Here is a 20,276-nt window from a genome sequence, read left to right on the forward strand (position 1 = left end):
TTAACTTTTAAATCATATTTAATTTTATTTAGATAATAAATGTTTGCATATTTTTTCTTTATAATGAAAACCACAGTGTCTAACAACATTTTGGAAAATAAGATGTAATATGTTTTGCAAATACAAGCAGAAAGAACTATATTGCATACTAGCTAAATGAAACAACGCTACTTAATGGTGCATGAAGGGTGTGTGCATAATTTTTTAAGAGTCTTGGGCTATTACAACACACAATCTTTCAAAGGCTATTTTTTATGTTTCTCTGACTAGACTATAAAATGTCTCCTTCCTGGACCAAGTCCGCTCCTAATGAGGACAGAGGGGTGAGTGCTGACACCAGGTCAGTGAGCATGCTCTGCCTTTGGGTTGTTGTCACAGCAGGAGAGCGCAGCAGCAATCCACCTGCAGGATCAGGGCCTCCAGCAAGAAGGGCACGTGCCATTGGGGCTGCTGCACCTCCTGCTTGGCCACACTAACCCCAAAGCATCATGAGTTTCTGCAGCTCTTCCCAGTGCCACATCACACACACCCATGCAGCAAGCCACGCCCCAAGGTGGCCCCAAAAGTGACCAAGGCCATCCCAGCAAGCGGCCACCTCTCACATACTCTCAGCTCCACAGGCTGCCAACACCGCCCTGCCAGCCTCGTGAGCTGATTCAGACCCACCATCAGCTAACAGCAACCCAACCGTGCAGGACAGGAACGTGACGGCCATGTTAATGACACATCGCATCTCCTTGCGATGGGGGGTTTGGAGCCAGAGAAGGAACGCAGCGTGCAGCTGGAAGAGGGGAGTATACTCAGACAATCAAAAAGGAATCCTCTCCAAGCCTGGCAGCTTATCAAAAGGAAAAAATAATCAGTGAAATATTTGTCTGCAGCCCACCAAGCCTTTCTCACTCCTACTGGTGAATTAGAAGATATTAAAGCTAATCAAATATGAATTATCAGCAAATTTGTCACTTGCTTTGCAGCCTGAGGCTGGGAGGCGAGTGGCAGAGGGTTTGAGAGCTTCCCCAGGATACCCTGGAAGGAATTTGGGTTTGTTTTTAAAACCAAAGTTCTCCTTCTCAGCACCACACAATGGCTCCAGTACTCAAAAGCAATTGTTCTCACTGAGAATCTTCCTGCACCTAAGGGCTCTCCACAATAAAGTATGAATGCAGTATTAATAAAATACAGACGCAATTTCCTCCTCCTTTTTCTCCTTAGCTGCTATCAAGAACATTAGTGCAGGTGCCTATGGAAAGCATTGCTAATGGAGAACAGCTGCCACACTAATTAAGCACCGTGGTCTATTGGCCAGACATGGGCCCAGAAAGCAGCCACCTGACTTCTCCCCTCACAGCTCTCACACGGTTGCTCTGGGCATGTGTCTGAAGCTCGTGCTCAGCCAGGTGCTTTTCTCGGTCAGCTTTAAGCACAGGAGAAGCCACTGTTGACTCCAAAAGAATGGGATTACCACTGACCTCAGTGGGGTTTCATCTAGCTCCTTAAACGCAGCGAGCATTGTCTCTGTACTGAAGACATTACTAATTGTTCGAGTTTGCAATACATTTGGAGATATGCTTGGCAGCATTGCCATCTTTGGGAAATACCAGAGGAAAGCTACTGCCAAGGAATAGTGTCGCTGTGTATTAGCTGCCAAAAATTTCAGCAGACAGTCTGCTCAGAGCGCCCTAACAAAACAAAACAAAACAACCCCTGAGCCAATGGCTGTATTTTAGACTGCTGGGCTCATCCCCACCTTAGAGCCACAGAAAAACAGGGGGGGCAGAGGGGGGAGACATCAAAACCCCTCCAAGAACTGCAAATTCAGTGAGCAAGACGGAAGGGTCCTGCCATTAAGACATCATTTGCTTCCACTGCCAGACTACAAGGACTTCAACCTACACCTCTATCCTAGCTGAACAATTCTACAGAAGCTTTTTATATCTGAAATTGTACCACTGGGACAAAATTGATTTTAAAATAATATTCAAGACTGAAGAGGGATCAGGGACAGGGCATGACTGGGACCGTGCAGTCCACTGGCTATGACACTCATGTCTGAATGAGGAGACTTGCATTCCCAGCGCTGCCCCATGGATAACAAACCATTGCCTGGGATGCCTTTTTCTGTACCACATGTATTCAGCCTTCCTCCTCCACCACCACCACCTGCTCCCAGTTTAGCCAATTACCATTGAACCCATTGAACATTCTCCATCTGTACAACAGGACTGATGGTACTTCCTGACCTCACAGGTATGCATGCATGTCTGCATGTGTGAAGGTAAATATATTAAATATTGGGAGACATTCAGGTCCTGGGCCAATGGGAACCGTATAAGTGCCAAAGAGACTAAGACAAATGAGGGCCATATAAATAGATGGCTAGAGATCTGCAGCCCTTAGGCTACAGGCAAGAAAGAGGCAGAGGCAGAGACTAACACAGCAAAACCGTGGGAAAGAGCCCTGTTTGAAGTACCTAATGGAGCATGCGACTGCCAGGAGAACACAGAATAAAGCCCAGCTCCCTCACATTGGGAAACTGTGCTGACACCCTGCCATCAGGATGCAGCCCGTGGAGGAGGAGGAGCCTAGCTTTAGATCAACAGCTGGATAATGGAGCCTGGTCACATGCATAAACCCTCCCATGGCTTCTGGAGAGACAGCAGTGATGTAAAATGAACTGCTGCACTCAATGCTGCTCTCCTAAGTGACAGGTCCTGGGCTCACCTGGCACTAATCCCTCTCTGCCACAGGCAGATTGAGCAGGGAAGAAGCAAGGGCTGAGCAAGCAGAGGCTGCCCCACTCACTGCACAGGTGGCTGCAAGGCACAAGGACAGGCACTGGGGGTAGATCCATCCCCTGCTCTGCATGCCCGGTTTTGGGTGGACTTCAGTCTCCAGCTCTGTCAATCCAGCTGTGAAACACACTTCTTAAAGTGTCATAAATCATGAAACGCATCTACCCTTCAGATCCGCTGCCTCTTCTGCAGCTACTGAGGAGGAAAAAAGGCACCTGGGAGAAATCTGGCCCACGAAGGTTCACAGAAGACTGCACACAGTGCCTTGCTAGCAAAGAAAGAAAAGGAACAGAGGAAAGGTAGAGACTGTAAGAGGTTAGAGGGAAAAACAGAAACACCCTTTGAGAGCTCCCTGAGCTTTTCTGCCTGGCAAGCTTTGGAGATGTCTCACAGCTTTCAAGAAGGTGGACACAGCATTTTTCAGGAAGGAAAAAATAAAATAACACCAAAGAGCAACGGATTCTAACCACCAATGTATTTATGAAGGAAATATGATAATGATTTTGCCACAGTGGGTCTTTAAAAGCACCTCCCATACCCCCAGCTGGCTAAGCAAGGGGAGAGACTAACAGGATCTACTCTGTTTCTTCACTGGTAAGCCCTGATAACTGTTAAAGCACCCTCTCTTCTGGGCTTTATTATTTAACATATTTATTAAGGCAGTATCCAGAGGCTCTCCCAGGTCCTGGATAATGTAGTGACATGTTGATCATTCCACCTCCAAAGATATTTAAAGGCAAACCACAAAGTATAGCAAAGGAGAGAGAACTGGTAGAGGGGTAAAAACAGAAAATACCTCTTTAAAATTGGAATGGCTGAGAGCAGTCACACAGTTGATTAAAGGATGGGACAGGCATTTTAGTGAGAGACCTCTGTCTAATTAGCTTATCAAAGCATAGGTTCATACACACCTATGTGGGAACCAAACAGATAACAAAGCTTCCCAGACTAGCAAAGACCTAACAGAAACTGAAGTTAAACACAGCCAGGCTAGGCTAGAATTCATTCATTCACCACAGGTGATAGCGATGCAGATCCATTGCCACAGTTTCTCAAAGAAGACTAAGCAAATTGTCTAGAAAAGCACCCTATTGCCTGTTTTGTAGAGGTGATCAGACAGTGTGATCACAGTAGAATTAAATACAGATTTATCTGCACTCCACGGATTAATCCAACTTAAAAGCATTTAATAGCGAGGTAAAGCATAAAAAAAAAAAAAAAAAAAAAAAAACTAGAATGCAGCAACCATACATATTTGCTCCTGTTTTATTTTAGAGAGAAGAACAGGATTTGCATTGCTCTCCAGGGTCTCAAACCACTTTAAGATAAAAATTAAGTTCCTCAAATATTCCAGACTGAAATATACCGGTACTTAGTTTTTGCCCGGGGCTTAGAAAACTTCCCAGCATTGCCACTCCCTGTAGGTCTTCAGTTTAAACACTCCCTCAACTCTCCCAAGAAAAGGGAAGAGATCTGAAGTCACTGAAATTGATGTAGATGCAAAGTAGAGGAAGCTTTTTCTAGAAGAACTGATCTTCCTTGATGCAAGAGACTGATGCAGCAAAGCCAGTAAAAGCAACATTTTCATGCACTGTACTAAGCTGTTTTCTCCACAATCTCACACACAGCTGAAATCTGTTGCACTCATTATTTCCAGTATTTCTGCAGCATAAAAATTATCTGAAGCAGAAGAAAGAACACAGAGTAGCAAAATCCAGCAGCTAACCTTACTTTGTTTAAAAACATAACAAATCAAGCTTTTCACCTAGACTTAGCCAAAAATGTTCAGAAAAAAAAAGGGGGGTTATAATACACAGTTGCTTAAGCCTAATGAGCCATTTATGATATTAAATAAATGATCCCTTCACTGACTAGGTTTTTTGAGTTTTTAGAAAGAAGTATGTGAAAGGACTGCTAGCCAAAAAGATCTTTGACAAACCAATCTGAGGCTGCAACTGGAAGGAATTTGGTTTAAAAGAGAAAGGTATTATGTACCACCCTCTTGGAGCTGGTCATTTGTTATTGATCTTGAAAGTAAGAGAGCCCAGCACACAGGGAGGCAGAAGCCACCACATCCAGTCCTACCACTATTGCTCTGCACAGCTTTGGTTAAATCCACCTCCACTCCCTTGAATGTAAAACAGGGATAACAACACGGCACTCCAGAGCCTGTGGTGAGGATCCCTGGACTGCACATTCTTGCTTTCTGCCCAGCGAAAGGGACCACAAGAGTAACAATATCTCACCCTCATGTTGTAGTGGGACGCAATTCAGTAGCTCTTGAAAGTTTAGTTCAGTTTTTCTCTCCCCTCAAGACCAGCAAGGCTGTTCCCAATCCTCAGCTACTTGCAGGAAAGCAAATAGGAGGACTGCACCCTCCAGGCATCTCACGGACACAAGGCAAATAGTGCTCCTGGCTAAGGGGAATGGAGTACCCTGGCAAGTTAGAGCTGCATCCCTGTACAGCTACACTGCCTCAAGGGCTGGTCCGCTAATTCAGCTGGTCCCTGATCATGCCGCGGGCTTATACAGAACTCATTTCCCTTTGTTTGCCCTCGCAGGCCCAACAGCAGCATACAATGAAAGGGCACATCCCCAACAGGGTCAAGTGAGCCAAGACAATAACGAAAACGAGACACAGAGATCTCCCCTTTGTGATGTTACTCTTGATTTTTCAAGCGTCCACAGTTACAGAAAGAAGGCTATAAATTTTGAGGAGAAATGGAAACTTGGATCTTCTCCCATTTTTTTGTTCTTTTATTATTATTATTATTATTTTCTGTTTTGGATTTTTTTTTTCTAATGAGAAGGAGACAAAGAAACAAAATTATTGGTGTTTGTTCTTTGCTGTTTTCATATTTTAGAAACCCAGACTAAAAATAAGCATGGCTAATAGAATCTGTCAGCCTTCCACCACATCTCTCTGGCTCTTATAAGCAACACAAACTGTCACACAGCTCCCAGTGTTGTCCAAAGGAGAAATCGTTGTAGAAGGTGAAAACACGGTAGAGTCTGTGGGAATTGGAAACCTCCCACACCAGTGGATCCCTAACAACAGAGATCCTGGTCCAGATCACCAGAGCCCTGAGCTGAATCACCCCAGACCAGAGACACCCCTGCCAGGCGGCTGAGAGAGGCTCTCTGTGGCCCAGCCACCGCTAGAGGAGGTCAGAGTGCCACAGAGAGAAGGGGTGCAAGACTCCCAAAGCTGTGGGAGAAAAACTACTGCCGGAATTATGATAAGTAGACTTTGCACTCTCTTTTTACCTTTCATGTTTCCATAACAGAAGAGTCTCCTTAATTTTACTGAGATTCAGCACTAGCAAATGAGAGAGGGGAAAAAATAATCAAGGCGTCTCCAAAATTTATTTAAGACTCAGAGAATCCTGAATCAGTATTCCTTACTTCTAGACAACAGTCATCATTAATGACACTAAATAATGATGTCTCAGAGAATTTCAGAAGCAGAAATCAGGACAGTAGTCTTTTTTCTTTTTAAATAAAAGCTGAAAGTTTATGTTCCTTGTATTCCTTTCTGTTTCCCTCACAGAAAAATATCAAAAACATGAGCTGAATGTAAAATAAAAACTGGCAAAGCAAGACAACAGGACAGCTTTCAAAATAGCTCCAATTTAAACATAAAAGATAATCTTCCCACTTTTAAAACCTTCTCATCATTTTGGGTGGACCTGATTGCTAATTTCCAAGTATGCAGGAGTGGCTATTTTGTGGGCAAGGCTATGACACTGGCAGAACAGAAAAAAAGCTATCATTTAGGAAGACATCAAGACTGCAGACTTCAGCCAATTTGAGCCTGTGGCTGCAGTTTCAGAATCACACCATGTTTACCGTTCAAGTATTCTTAGAGCCTTTAAAAGGAGCAGTATGGTTGCTAAAAACTTCAAGCCTACCTTTCCAAAGGATACATTTGACTGCATCCTACTTCCCATGGTGATATGCTGAAATTAAATTCCTGGCCATGCTTTGAGCATTTTAAAATCCAAGATTCCATCACACTGAAAGGCTCACCAAAGACACAAGACTCACCGTTCTGCGTTATAGCAGTATGGAGCGCTGCTTCAAGGACAACTGATGGTTTCTTTCTCTGTAGGAGATGCTTGGATGGAGTTCCTGAATAAGGGCCACTCCAGCCAGTCAAGAAGCACATCACAAAAACAACTAGTCCTAGAGCTCTGTTACAATCCCCAGAAAAGGAAAATTCCCATGGTAATGCCTTAAGAATTCAGCTGGAGAGAATGGGAAAGCGGGCATTATTAAGTAACTGTCAACAACATGAGCAAGCATTGTGCATTATGCCAAATAGGAGTCTAATTATGTCTATATACACAGACACATACACAAACACACACAGGCATATATGTATACATCTATGTAGAACAGCTTCTACTTTTCCACACTGCAACTCCTGCAATTCTTTCCACTTAGGAAGCCCATACTAAGATCTCTCTCCAACCCTTTTTGAAAGAAAAGGCCTGATTTAAATTTAAAATAAATAAATAAACACTTTGTGCTGTGAAAGCCTGTCCTTCTGAAAAAATTGTATCAACTACAGTCTTACAGCCTGCAGCATTAGACTGGAACTTCAACAGAAGCAAACAATGTATGTAGGCATGTACATACACATATTAAGATAAGTATATGATTTATCATAGGCATTATGCTGGGGCACAAGAAAAGAGAATCAATTATAAGACAAAAACATTCCAAAATACTGAATTTAAAAATCTTGGAGAATAAGGTCTCTCCCAGCCTCCAGAGAGTTTTCCCACCTCTGAAACGAATTACAGAAGCCAGAACACAAGAATTAGGAGATAGTAGAGCACTACTCTTTAAAATGCATTTGAAATACTAACAACCAAACTAGATTATGAGTGAACTCTATTACAATAAAATATTTTCTGAAATGTAATATAACACAATGGTGACTATTTCTGAACTTTAAATAAACAGTACTACTTAACTGTAAAATAAACTCTACAGACTCTTGCAAATAGCTCCATCAACTTGCGTTAAACAGCATACATGTCTTGTGGCAAGAGGTACACCATATTCAGTGCTGAACTTAGCTATTTTAAAAATTAATTAGGCAATTATACTCATGGGGAAACTGTTCTAGTAATTTAGCTGCTTAATCAAATCCCAGGTACCAAATTATGGACCTGATCCTGCAGTTCTTATTCAAGTCAAACTCCTATTGATGTCAGTGGGAGTTTTGCCTAATTAAAGATCAGGACATACGCGTGTGCGAGCTTGCTTTTAAACGACGGCTTTGAATTTAGTCTTAGGAATACGAGTATGGCTTTGAATCCCAAATCTCTGCCTACAAGTTTCTCATGTGAGACTGTGCGTATATTAATATATATTTTTCCTAAGTCTGGCTCAAATTAACTTCCAACAAAAGTCTAGAGATTTAGCTAAATTCTTACAAGGCCCAATGGCAAACTGACCTAGTTTTGATTTTTTTTTAAAACCAATTAGATCCTGTTACAAAGCAAGAAGAAGGTTGTAAAAATACTGACTATGAAAGATGCTCAGCAACACTTACTGGGTTTGTATCATTGTTCTGCTCATCTCAGTCCACACAACTGTTTCCACAGTGCTAGATAAGTAACTTTGCTTATGTTGTTCCAAAAGAGACCAGCTCAAACACAAGAATTCTGGGTGATGTGCCCAAGTCTCTTCTGAACAGGCTGTAATACCAGGAAGTAAAGAGGAGTATTTGAAGGGGAGCAGTAGGAACAGGGTCCTTCCTGAAGCTTTACATGCCAGTCCGCAACTGCTTTGTGGGTTGCACTTCGGGCAGGAGCAGGCTGTGCTCATGGGGTCACGCCAGAGAACTTTCTTCACCCCTGGCTGCTCATTCTGATGCTCCTGACTATATCAAAACTGATGCCTTCCAAGCAGCTGTACTGACATACTCTGCTGATCTTGCCTCTTAGATGCCTTGGTGATGTGTCAAGGGGCATATGCTGAAGCGTCACAAGCTGGGAAAAGGTAAACCAGATTCAGTCAACAAGACATGAGTCTGGTGGAGCAGAAGATTGCTAAACACTGACAGTTGCCTTATTAGTATTAAATTCTTAAAGGGAAACCCGTCTGCCAAAAAGCATGGGAGTGGGCCTATATCCCACATCCTTTCTGCTCAGTGGTGAGGAAAAGCAAACCTATTTTCCATTTAAGCAAAACAGGAACAATATTTGCCAGAGAGCACTGGGTTATCTGCTCACTTTCTAAGTTACATCCTTAAAGTGGGAAGGACAAGAGCTTGTGTGTCTGAAGATAGAAGGAAATCACACTTCTGTCTAATATACTGAGGCAATTGACCATGAAAAGGTTACATGTTAGGAAATAATTATCTCTAGACACAGCTACTGACAGGGTCAGCATCCACAAGGATTATTTCCTCCTAACCCAGTGCCTGCTGCCTAGAAGGGAGGTGGGTCTCGAGGAGCCATATCCTGCACTGCTCCCTGGCCCCACATTCCACTGATGCTAATGGCACTTGTGCACTGAGTGGCCCAGCAGCTGAAGCAGATAACCAGGAGTGAAGGGGTTAAGTGCCTGTCACAATAGAAACCTCTGGGGGCACTTGACCTTTTCACATTTTTTATTCAGGAATGAGCATTTTGTGCCTGTTTGAGGAAGTTCATCTACATTTGTCCTCATTCTTCACTCTGTTTGAGTATTGTCCCTTCCCTTCACTCAATGCCTGAGTGTCCCATTAAGCACTGAGCAACCTCTGTTGATGAATATGAATTTAGGGCAAAGTTACAGAGGGGACACAAATACTCCACATTGATCAAGTGACTTGCAAGGAATTTTAACATATTCAAGGCATATGTTCCTGCTGAATAGCTTCCTACACATATAATACTCACCTGTCAGTACGTTCATATGAAGAGGAAGAAAATCACACTTATATGAGCAGAAGCACTACACAGGCTGGAACAAGACTGACAAGAGCATTAAGTGTTTAAATACTGAAAAATTCTAGCACAGGGCACTCACTTTCACATGCAAAACAATGTGCCCCTCAAGAGAAGGCTCGGTGATACCTGCCCTTGGTCTTTCATTCAGCAATTAGACTATGAACTCCCCTGTCCCTAGAGAGAGGGTCTGCAAACCTCTCTGGCAGCAAATCAGTCAAGGAGTCTAAATCCAGAATGAGTTTGTCACTGGCTGTTTCATTGAGGTGCAGATATTCTAAAAAGGTAAAAGCAATATTCAAGAGCTTGATCCTGCTGGGATCAAGGAGAATTTTGCATTGGCTTAAATAAGAATGGTCTCTAGTCTCAAAGCACGTGTGTCCAATTTGTTAATGTTTTGGGTTCAAATAAAAAACAAATCTCCAGTCTTCCCTGCATGGGAGTTTTAACCACATTCTTCCACTTGGGGAGAGCATCAGGGCTTAGACAAGAAAGAGTTTCTGAATGATCTAAGTGAATTGTCCTGAGGAGACTGGCATTACTGTGAGCTTTGAACAGAACTACAGAGGGTCTTTTATAGATGTACTCCAGAGGGGAGATCCTTAGATGGGTCCTTTAATGCCTGCCCCCATATGTAATCCAGATGAAGTTCTTTATCAGATGGGGCCCGGATCTTGCTCCCATTAAAAGTTCTGCCACTGAATTCAGTGGAACAAATCCATTTGTCTTAAATGCTTATACAGCTCCCCTTATCTCAGTGTCTTAAAATAATTACCCTTCATTCTTTCGAGGAAGGGGAATATTGTTTTCTCCACCTGGCACATGGAGCACAGCCAGGCCAGGTGACATGGCTGTGTGGCTCCTGGACATCCGACACCAGGAAAGGACTTAGCTCCAGGTCTCCCATATCTTAGGCGGAAGTACTATCCCTCCCCTTGCCACCAGCAGAAAGCCACCTTTGCTAAATTGAGACACAGAAGTCAGATTAGAGCAGCCAGCATCCTTCTCCTATTTGGACAAGGAGGAATAGAACCACATGGCAAGACAACATGCAAGTATCTCTCACTTCTTATTTCAAGTACATTCATCCAACTGGTCTCCTTAGGGTACCGTGTCCCTGGCCTTCCTCAGGCACAACTACATGAACAGGAGTTTGCCCACGTGCACTAAATGATGTCATGCTGTGTTAACACACCTGCGCATGCAAGACATCACAGCACCTCCTGGAGAAGCAGCAGCATACTTGGCAGCTTAATGGCATACCTGCCTATAAACTATCCAGCAGGCTGCTGCACCTGACAGCTACTAATAACCATTTAGCCCATGGCCACTTGAGCATTAAAAAGGAAGGCATTTTGAAAGCAAAATCACCTTCCTGAATGTTTGTTATTGCTTACACTTCTGTTAGTCCCCAGAGGGGCTCTAACTGGGACTCATGCCAGCTGGTCCCTGTGCACTGAAGGTTTTGTGTGTGCAGACCCAGAGTGAAGGCTGTTAGCACTAAAGGAAGCCTGGGTAGGTGATGGAGGGGTCACCAGCAGACCTCAAAGCAGAACCCAGGTTCCCCATTTCCAGTCCAATATACTGCCCAATGGCTCCCTCTCCATTTTCAAGAGTACTGACCCAAATGCATAAATGAAAGCAAGCACATGTTGTTTATTTCCAAGTTTGAATTGAATGGTTTCCCCTGGGCTCCATATTTCTTGGAATTATTTGAACTGGAAACCAATCTGCCTGTATTCACTATTGATTTATTTTCTAAAAATCTCTCATCCCTAAAGTAACAGTGCCTTTCCATGTCTCAGCCTGCTGTTTAGTGACACAGTAATCTAAAAGCTATTGATCACATGGGTCTCTACAGCCATAACACATCTTCCTAAGTGCCTTCACATAGGACTATATTTGCAACATGAGTACTATAAATGACAGGGTTGCTAATACAATCAACAAAAATATTAATATAGATGTAACACTTGTGTAGTAACACAACATGGACAAGGGACGATAGAGACTAGCATCAGGAGGAAGCAAGTATGGGCATTACGGCTGAAGCTGCATTTCTCTTTGAACTCAACATAGGTTGCAACCTAATTTCAGTCTAAACAAGAACGTAAGGCTGGACATTCACTCGTCAAACTTCCCCCTGCCTGAACAGAAAAGTATCAGTGATGCAAAGACCAAGACAGCTTCAATCTGCTCCAGCAATTCTAGTTGATTTCAAGTTTACTTGTAGTTCCTGCATACACATACACAATCCTGCATACACTTCTGCTTTTCTACATTAGCAGCTGGGGTTGGTGTCCCCACTGAAGCCTGGTTGAGCAAGCAGTTTACACCTCCCAGAAGACCTGCTGTTGCAGAAGTGGAGCGTCCTGTACCTCATTACTTTGAACAGATATTGTTAGCAGGTAACATCTTGGAAGTCAAGCTCTTCATTACTTTTTTCATGCTTCTCCACAGAGTTCACGACCATGAACATGAGAGCTCACAACTCCAACTGATCTGAAGACAGACAGCACAATAGCTCACGTTACCAGCAACATTACTGCCTCTGGGCCTGCCTCAGAGTCACTCAGAAAGAGCCTATGCTACTTAGACTTGGTCCTGCTCAAGTAGAAATATGAATAAGTACGTCAAATTAAGTCAGAAACGAGGTCTCCAGGGACAAGCATCTAGTGTATCACCCCAGCTGAGACATCCCAAGAGATACAAATTCAAATTGGAAACATTGCCCAACAGAGAGATAATGTGTCTGCAAGTCAATAGCTATCAGTGTTCACCACCTTACCCAGCAGAGCAGCAGTGAACTGCAGCTGTCCAGTCCTCTCAACCAACAAGAGCTGAGATGTGCTTATCTTACATGGCATAACTCAGCTCTGCAGCCTGGACTCTGCTCCACGCTCTGTGCAGCAATGATGTTTTGGTGTCCAGAACAGAATATTTTCTCCGAAATGCAACACTGATCATAGCATCAGGACAGCTCTCCCAGACACTGTTAGGCAGTATGCCTGGAGACTGCCTTGCTCAGTAATTTTTCCAGAAGCAGCTTTCAGGAGACATTTGTAACCATTTAAAATTTCCCACCCAAGGAGTTTTGCACTTGTCAGTTTACCTTATGCCACAGGTTTTTAATTTAGTTGTACGGGAAGAAATTTTATATGCCTCAAATTTTATATGTTAATGCCAGATGTGAACACACTAGCACGTGTTCTCTCGCTCCCCCATGCTGCACTTCTTGGGAAAGGATGCTTTAATGCTGCAGCTCCAACTACTCAAGCAATCAGTAAAACTAGTGGCAGACCTTGAGGCAGAAGTCCCTGTTCCTCAACATTTCTCAGTGCCCTGAGGTATTCCAACTGGCAAGACAATATGCTGGCACATACCTCCCAGCATTCTGATCACAAAATATCCCTGGATGCAAAAGGATTAAAAACTAAAATCTGATTTATTAATTATGAAATTCAATAAGAAAACCGCTGAAGATTGTGCACTTTCTATTGCACAAAGAGAATGCATTCTAGGTGCTTCTGTGTACTGGGAGAGTTAAGAGTATTAATGCAAGCAGCCTTTAAATAAATGCAGGTGCCAGAATTTTTCTACTATGTAGACCTGAAATGAATGAACACTAAAAGGTGCAACTTCTTTTGATTACTGTTTTTCTGCTTTAAATTGACTACCTTCTTTGTGCATTTTATTTATTTTTTTGTTTGTTTCTTGAAGTTAAATATTTTCACAGCTTTTGTTGGTTATTAAAGCATAACTCAATACATGATACCATTTGCTTTCCTGGACTCTGGACTTCCAGGATTCTTCTCAATGCATCCCTGAAGAGCCATACAACTCCAAACACTATTAATATTATTAAGCATCAAAAATAACAATGCTTGTTAATGGTGTTTACAAGCTTGCACATGTTAAACAATACACAGTATTTTCTTGCTAGCAGCAGTGACCAAATATTGCTGTCACTAGCAGAGCCCCAAAGCCTTGGCTAGAACAGACAGCCTGCCAGGAACTCTGACTCCCCCAAACGCACCTCTCACTTTTGTGTTTCTCCTTTAGCAAGAACTGTCCCTGGGCATTCAAGGGAAGCCAGACAGGCCCTGGGGCCAGCCAAGGTGGGTGAGCAGGCAGAGCAGACCTCTCTTTTGGCCTCACTCTGTATCAGCAGGCACCCACAACCTGCCTCTGCCCCAGCTTGAAACACTATGAACTAATCCACTTAAGAGCAGAGTCCATCCTTAATAGGACACTTCTGCAATTCAAACGCACATGTGTTTGCCTCCAAACAGCCTGCTTCAAGTACTCCATCAGCATTATAACCTTCAGCAAAGCAGGGGGAGAAGGGGCCCAGGGTAGCTCAGCATGGTAGCGCAGAAGCCACGGAGGGGCCCATTTCAGTTTGATTTGTTGCGGCACTTTAGATGCAAGATGAAATCTGAGAGATGAAATCTGAGCAATTTCTTGCTTCTCTTCTTTCTGGACAGTATATTAACACTATAAAGAAGGCTGAACAGTGGGGCTTCCCAACTCCATTATTGTCAAGGCTTTCAAAGGCAGTGGCTGAAATGCCCACTGTTGTCTTTGTTGCTCCTGGACTCAGGTCTCCGCCACGTTGCACTCCTGTCAAACCGCAAGGCCGAGCAAATTAAAAATAAGCTTTCTCTGGAGGGGTGGAGGAGGGGAGAGACATGAGAAGCACTGCCTGAGCCTACAAACAGTGCCCATTACATTCATGCTACTCTCGGGTTCCTTGCGTAAATAGGGGAAGAAAAGCCACAACAGATGCCAGTTCTCCTACCTATACTCCCACACCTGACTTTCTAAGGCACCAGTGTAAAGCCATGCCATGGCCCAGGCTGTAAGTGGGTGCTGCAGTCCAACCGGAGCTGTCAGTCAGTCTACTGTACCTGCCACCAATCATTCTGGTCAGATATAAACACAAAACGTGATATTTTCCAGCTCCAGGAGAGGGTTTACTTGTCCCCAAGACCTATGACAGGCTTGTTACAGACCATTTCAATTCGAATCAACTTGTCAAGAAAAGAAAGTGGAGAAAACACATTAATTAAGTAGCTTTACTCATGCAGAAAAGCTGCCAGCATGAGCATTTTAAATTACCTGGGCACACCTAGTGGATTTGCATTCCCTTGGCACAGCTTTGCTCTGGCCCACAAAGCATCATCCACCTCATACTTCCATCTGAGCGAGGAACAAAAGGGACTGACAGCCCAGCACCACCTTCCCCGCTTGGGGGCTAGTGCCCTTTCCGAGGGATTTTGTGTTGGTTTATGCAGAAACCTCGCTCCTGCTAGATGCAGGGAGAGGGAGTTTGGATTCTTCTGTAAAAGTAAAGACCGAGGCAAAAAGAGGCCTTCCAGAAACAAAGGAGGTGGAGCTGTGGCTGGCAGGGGGGTAACTGCATGCCATTGTTAAATATTAACATAAAATAAAGCAGTAGAAATGGATGTCCATCAACAGAATTAGAAGGAACTAAGTGAGTTTAAGAACAAAAGGTTTACTTATTTAAATTACAGGAGATGAAAAACAGCTGGGAATGCAATTTATAGCACAAAGTACAAAGCTACAAGACTGTTAAATGTAATTATATTTCAAAGTACTTTTCCCCTCCATTTTAAACTAAACATGTACAATCATTTTAACTAAAATAAAACTAATGACAACGTAGCCTTTAGATGTTCCATCCTGTCCCTCAATTGCTTTCAAATTCAGCTCATCCGTTTGCATTAACTAAATAGTTTGAATCCCCCCTCCAAATAGAGGTCGGCCTTTCAAATAGGAGACTAAAGCTTGAAGAAAGAAAACCACTATAAGCAGATCATTATTTTTAAAAATTACCTCTTACTATTCAATTCATGGACCTTCGATTGTACTTTCTTATTTGTCTATCACTTCTCTGCACAAAGGATGAGGAGAAAAGTAGCTGACTAATTAACTTTAGTATATGTTACATTTGAATTGTACATTCAGTCATAGCGAAGATGCTTATAACTAAAGATATTTAAAGGTCCAAGTTCTTTTTCCTGCTTGAGAAAAAAGAGCACCAGCATTCAGTCTCTGGACCAAGAAGGGCCTAGCACTGAGATGTAGCCTGCATCAAGGTCTTGGGTTTCACAATCACCCTGTACTGCCTTTATTGTGCCTCCACTATTACCTGCAACAAAGCTCTCCAGGTAAAAACTCTGCATCCACCTGAGGCACTGGTATGTGTTTTTTTTCTTCTGCAAAGCCACTGTTTGGCTCCACGACCCTCAAGAGCAGCGTACCCCAAATCTCAACTGCACTGGGCACCAACCTAAGTGAGACCTGTCTATTAAAGCTATTTTTCATTTCAGGTGTTTCCAGTACTGAATCACAAAACTAGATCCTGCCCTGCAGAGCACTGCACCCCCTTCTGCCTCTTTCAGTTGCCTCTTGTGCCTTACCTGGTGAAACCCTTTATTTAGAAGACAGTGGGTTCCACCTCAGCATAACAAAGAGTTTATCACTATCCTGCAGCATGCATCTCTAATGGTGACTGCTTAAGGCCATAAGAGCTTTTAAAATTAGAGCCAATAAATGTTTTTCAGCAAATCAAAATGCTAGCCTAACCAGCTATATCATGACATTAGCTTTTCTGCCACCAACAAAAAAGAGTTCAGGAACTCTTATTACACAACAATATTTTACATTAGCTAAAGTTTCCTTCCAACATAATTTTCAGGCTTAAAATATGTTCAAGAGCTAAATGAAACCCCTTTTGTTACACTTCAAAATTATTTATTTCAAAATGAAATTGCTTGCAACTCCTTGCTGTGACAATTTTTTTCTTGTTTTAGGACAGCTTAAAAAAACATAACTTGCTTCAGATGCCAAAGAGCTGCCAAAGGGAAAAATAAAGTCAGTCACTTGGAGAGATTTTTTTAAAGTTAGGAACATACTTTGAGTGCTCTGGGCTGCAACAAGCCATTGGTTCCGATTCACCTAAAAGAATACCCAATAGTACCAGCTTATGCTAGCAAGCTATGAAAAACACATGCACATATAAATTAGTTTGCTCTTGTTCTTGCAACAGCCTGTACCAGATGTTTCAGAGACACAAGAAGCCTTGAATTAAACAGATGTGAGATTATCTACCTCCCACTATGGGTGTCTTCCTAATCCCTTAAAACCTGAAGCAGAAGGTTTAGTATCTTTCCAAAAACACTGCAGCAGTTTGTTTGCCTGAACTATTATGAAAGACAAAGCTAGCAGTGATACATTTTACAGGTCCTGTTCTCAGTTACTTATATCTTTGCCAAATTTTGGACTGAAAGTTTCATTCCAGGTACCTTTCTTGGGCTAAGTATTTGCATTCTCTTTGATAGCTCCTGCAAGAGATATGTAATCCTAAGAAAATGGCTTGAGAATTGGACATCACTCCATAAGCACTGTAACAAACTCTTGCTTGCCATTTTAAAGCACAACTTCCCAATAAAACAGTCACTTGAATTTCACTACAGGGACTTAGCTGTTGTCAGGGCTGTGCCTATCGCTAATTTGAAAGAAAGGAGAAAAAAAAAAAAAAGAAAAAAAAAATCACATTTGTCCAGGTTATAAATCTTTGGGGAAGAGAGATTCATCAGAGCTCTTTTAAAGCACCATCTGCAGAGAGCAGTCTCCATCCAGCCTGACTCGACAGGCTGAGCTGGATTTTCTCTTCCCCGGCTCCCCACAGCAGCAGGCAGAAGAGCTGAGGCTCTGGTTGTTGCCACTCCCAAGATCCTGCTGCTTTGGGTACTAACACAACATGAACAGGCTGCAGAAAATATGGGCAGGGAGAACCACATCTGGGAGAGAACAAATCAGGGAGAAACACTGAGCAGGAGAAGTTTAAAACTGAAAACTGCAGATGAGGGATTGATGCTGGTGCTAGGACATAGGAGCACTGCCTGAGTAGGCCTCAGGGACAGCACTCATGAGAGAGAAGAGACACCACAACGTGGTCACGATGACTCCTTGACCAGTTCACACATTAAGGTATTTGTGTGTTTTTCAATTTGTTCTATTACAAATACTGAAGAGGCATATAAAGTCTGTCATAACGTGCAAGTCTTGATTACTACACAGTTGCAACACTGATGCAAACACACCAAATAGTAGCCCCTGGGGAGAAAAAGCCTCATCACCTAAAAGCTACTGCAATGCCTTGCATAGAGGTCACGTCAGTACCACATAGTCAGCCCCAATGCTGAACATTTCTTCACTTCCATACAAATAATAACAACAAAAATATCTAGTGTTAATTTGTCCAGGCATTTCATTTGATACCAAGATCTTAGTAGGGCTCACTTCCAGCCACTTCTGGTGGCCATGGTTATACACATGGTTTTACTGGCTTAGCACGATATGCCATCTTAAATCACTTCAGCCAACAAAGGTAAAAGGCTAAGCAAACAATGTTTTTGTCTAAAGTGGATCTTAAACAGATTAGGAATGGGTTAAATTTAAGATCTCTGCTGGGCTACTCCAGACAGTCTTTTGGTTTAAAAGTGAAAATACAAACCTAGACAATCCACAAGCAAGACAGTTTGGGCCAACATACTACAGTAAATAAAGACAGATACAGAAGTACTTGCAACCACAAAAATGGAAGTCAGCTCCTAAAGTTTAACTGCAAACTGTGAACAATGTAAGGAGGTGGAAAAACAATTATTATTGCCCTGACCGAGGAAAAAAAAATCTAGTTCCCAGATTACTGCCAGGAGAGATACCTTGTCATTAAGACATTGTTAATTTTGCAAAATGAACTATAAAATATTCAGTATAATAATTCCAGATATGCTGTGCTCAACAAAGGAGAGTTCACCATGTTGTTGTTGCTTGTTTGTTTTTTAAAGGGATTCATGTTCTTGTTTTTTTTATTTTATTTGGCTTGTTTGAATATTAGCTGGTTTTTAAAAGCGACAGCTCTATGGAAGTCTGACACAGCAATGGTGGGGTTACAGGCCCAAAAGTACACGCTGCCCCCCCATGCTGCCAGGCCACCAGGTGCCTCCAAAAACTCTTCCCTGAGAACAGCGAGAAAGCAGACGATGGAAAGGATGAGACTATGTGGTATATTATGGTATCAGGATGAGACTATATAATAACGATATTGTTCCATCCTGGACAGCTACCAGCCCTAGCACTGATAACACTATTGTCAAATTGTGCAGGGTGATTACTGTAAGTGGGACCATGATCCTTGTGTGGATTACCTGGGGAAGAAAGATAGCTTTAAAATGTCCTTAAATGACACAGACTCTACTACTATTGAATAAAGCTATGCTAGGTTCTATGAATTACACTTACACTCCAACATTTTCACATACTTTCTTTTAGATAGGTACTTTTTATTTTTGGCCTGGCTACCTTTTAAAGTTTATTGATAATTTTCCAATCTGTTGTATCAAAAAATCCCTGCAAACGCTGTTACAAACCATAGCTAAGCATCTGCAAGTTATAAAATATTTAAAAGATTTACAGTTTAACCTATCTATTGGCAATAAAATATACTCCAACACAAATGCACTATTTGAGACAGATGTTTGAAATATGAATGAATGCTTGAATATTCATTTTTAAATACTCATGATAAAAGAAGCTGCAGAGACATGCCATTGATCTAATACTTGTTTGCACATTCCTTAGGGCTATGCATGAAACATAATGGGATTTCTATGTTCCTAAACAACAAAAGGTGTAAAAATGCCTTTTCAGTTGCAAACTTTGTTCATTTATTCTTGTGGCAAAAGAATGCAAATCTTAAGTCATTTTTTGTGCACTGACATCAAGTCTTTCTCACACAAAAAGTTCCTTAAAGAAAAAAGAAGAAAGTTCAGAATAAAGTCATGCTTCCTCCCCCACTTGTCCCTTAAAGAAAAGGAGAGAGGGAGAGAGAGAGAGAAGGAAATTTCACTTAACTCAATTGTACCTGCCAGCTAGAAGTGAAGGCTGCTTAAGTGAATGACCCTAAGCTATTAGGCCTATATGTCATTAATAAGAATGGGCTTGCAAGGTCCAAGTAAAATATTTGTTTCAGTATATTTAGGGATTCAGTACATCTACTGCATGCATTTATGCCCCAGCTTTGTAGCTAAGGAACAGAACCTGTTCACAGACAAATGGCAAAACAATTTTCTCTACATTAAGGCAGGTAATAGCTGGCAGTTTATAAACATGAGCAAGAAGTTATTTCATACAAAGTAACACTTGCTGTTAATCCCTCTAATTTTGCTTTTTCAATCTTATTTGTAGAGTGGAAGGGGATTTTTTTTTTTTTTGGGCTATGAAACTGCAGACATTTAAAATTAATATTAAAGAAGGAACTGAAGGAATGGGCTGGTGGGATGTGCTAGCAAGGAGAAGTGTAGGAAAACAGTGTTAATGTCAGAATCAATCCTTGAGCTATGAATAACTTAACTTCAAAGCTGATGCTACTGTCTGACGGAGCACCCTATGTCTTCAAGGAAGATAAAGCCACATCTGCAGTCAAACCAATGTTTAATTCAGATTA

This window comes from Oxyura jamaicensis, chromosome 4, assembly GCF_011077185.1.
Source record: "Oxyura jamaicensis isolate SHBP4307 breed ruddy duck chromosome 4, BPBGC_Ojam_1.0, whole genome shotgun sequence".
Classification (NCBI taxonomy): domain Eukaryota; kingdom Metazoa; phylum Chordata; class Aves; order Anseriformes; family Anatidae; genus Oxyura; species Oxyura jamaicensis.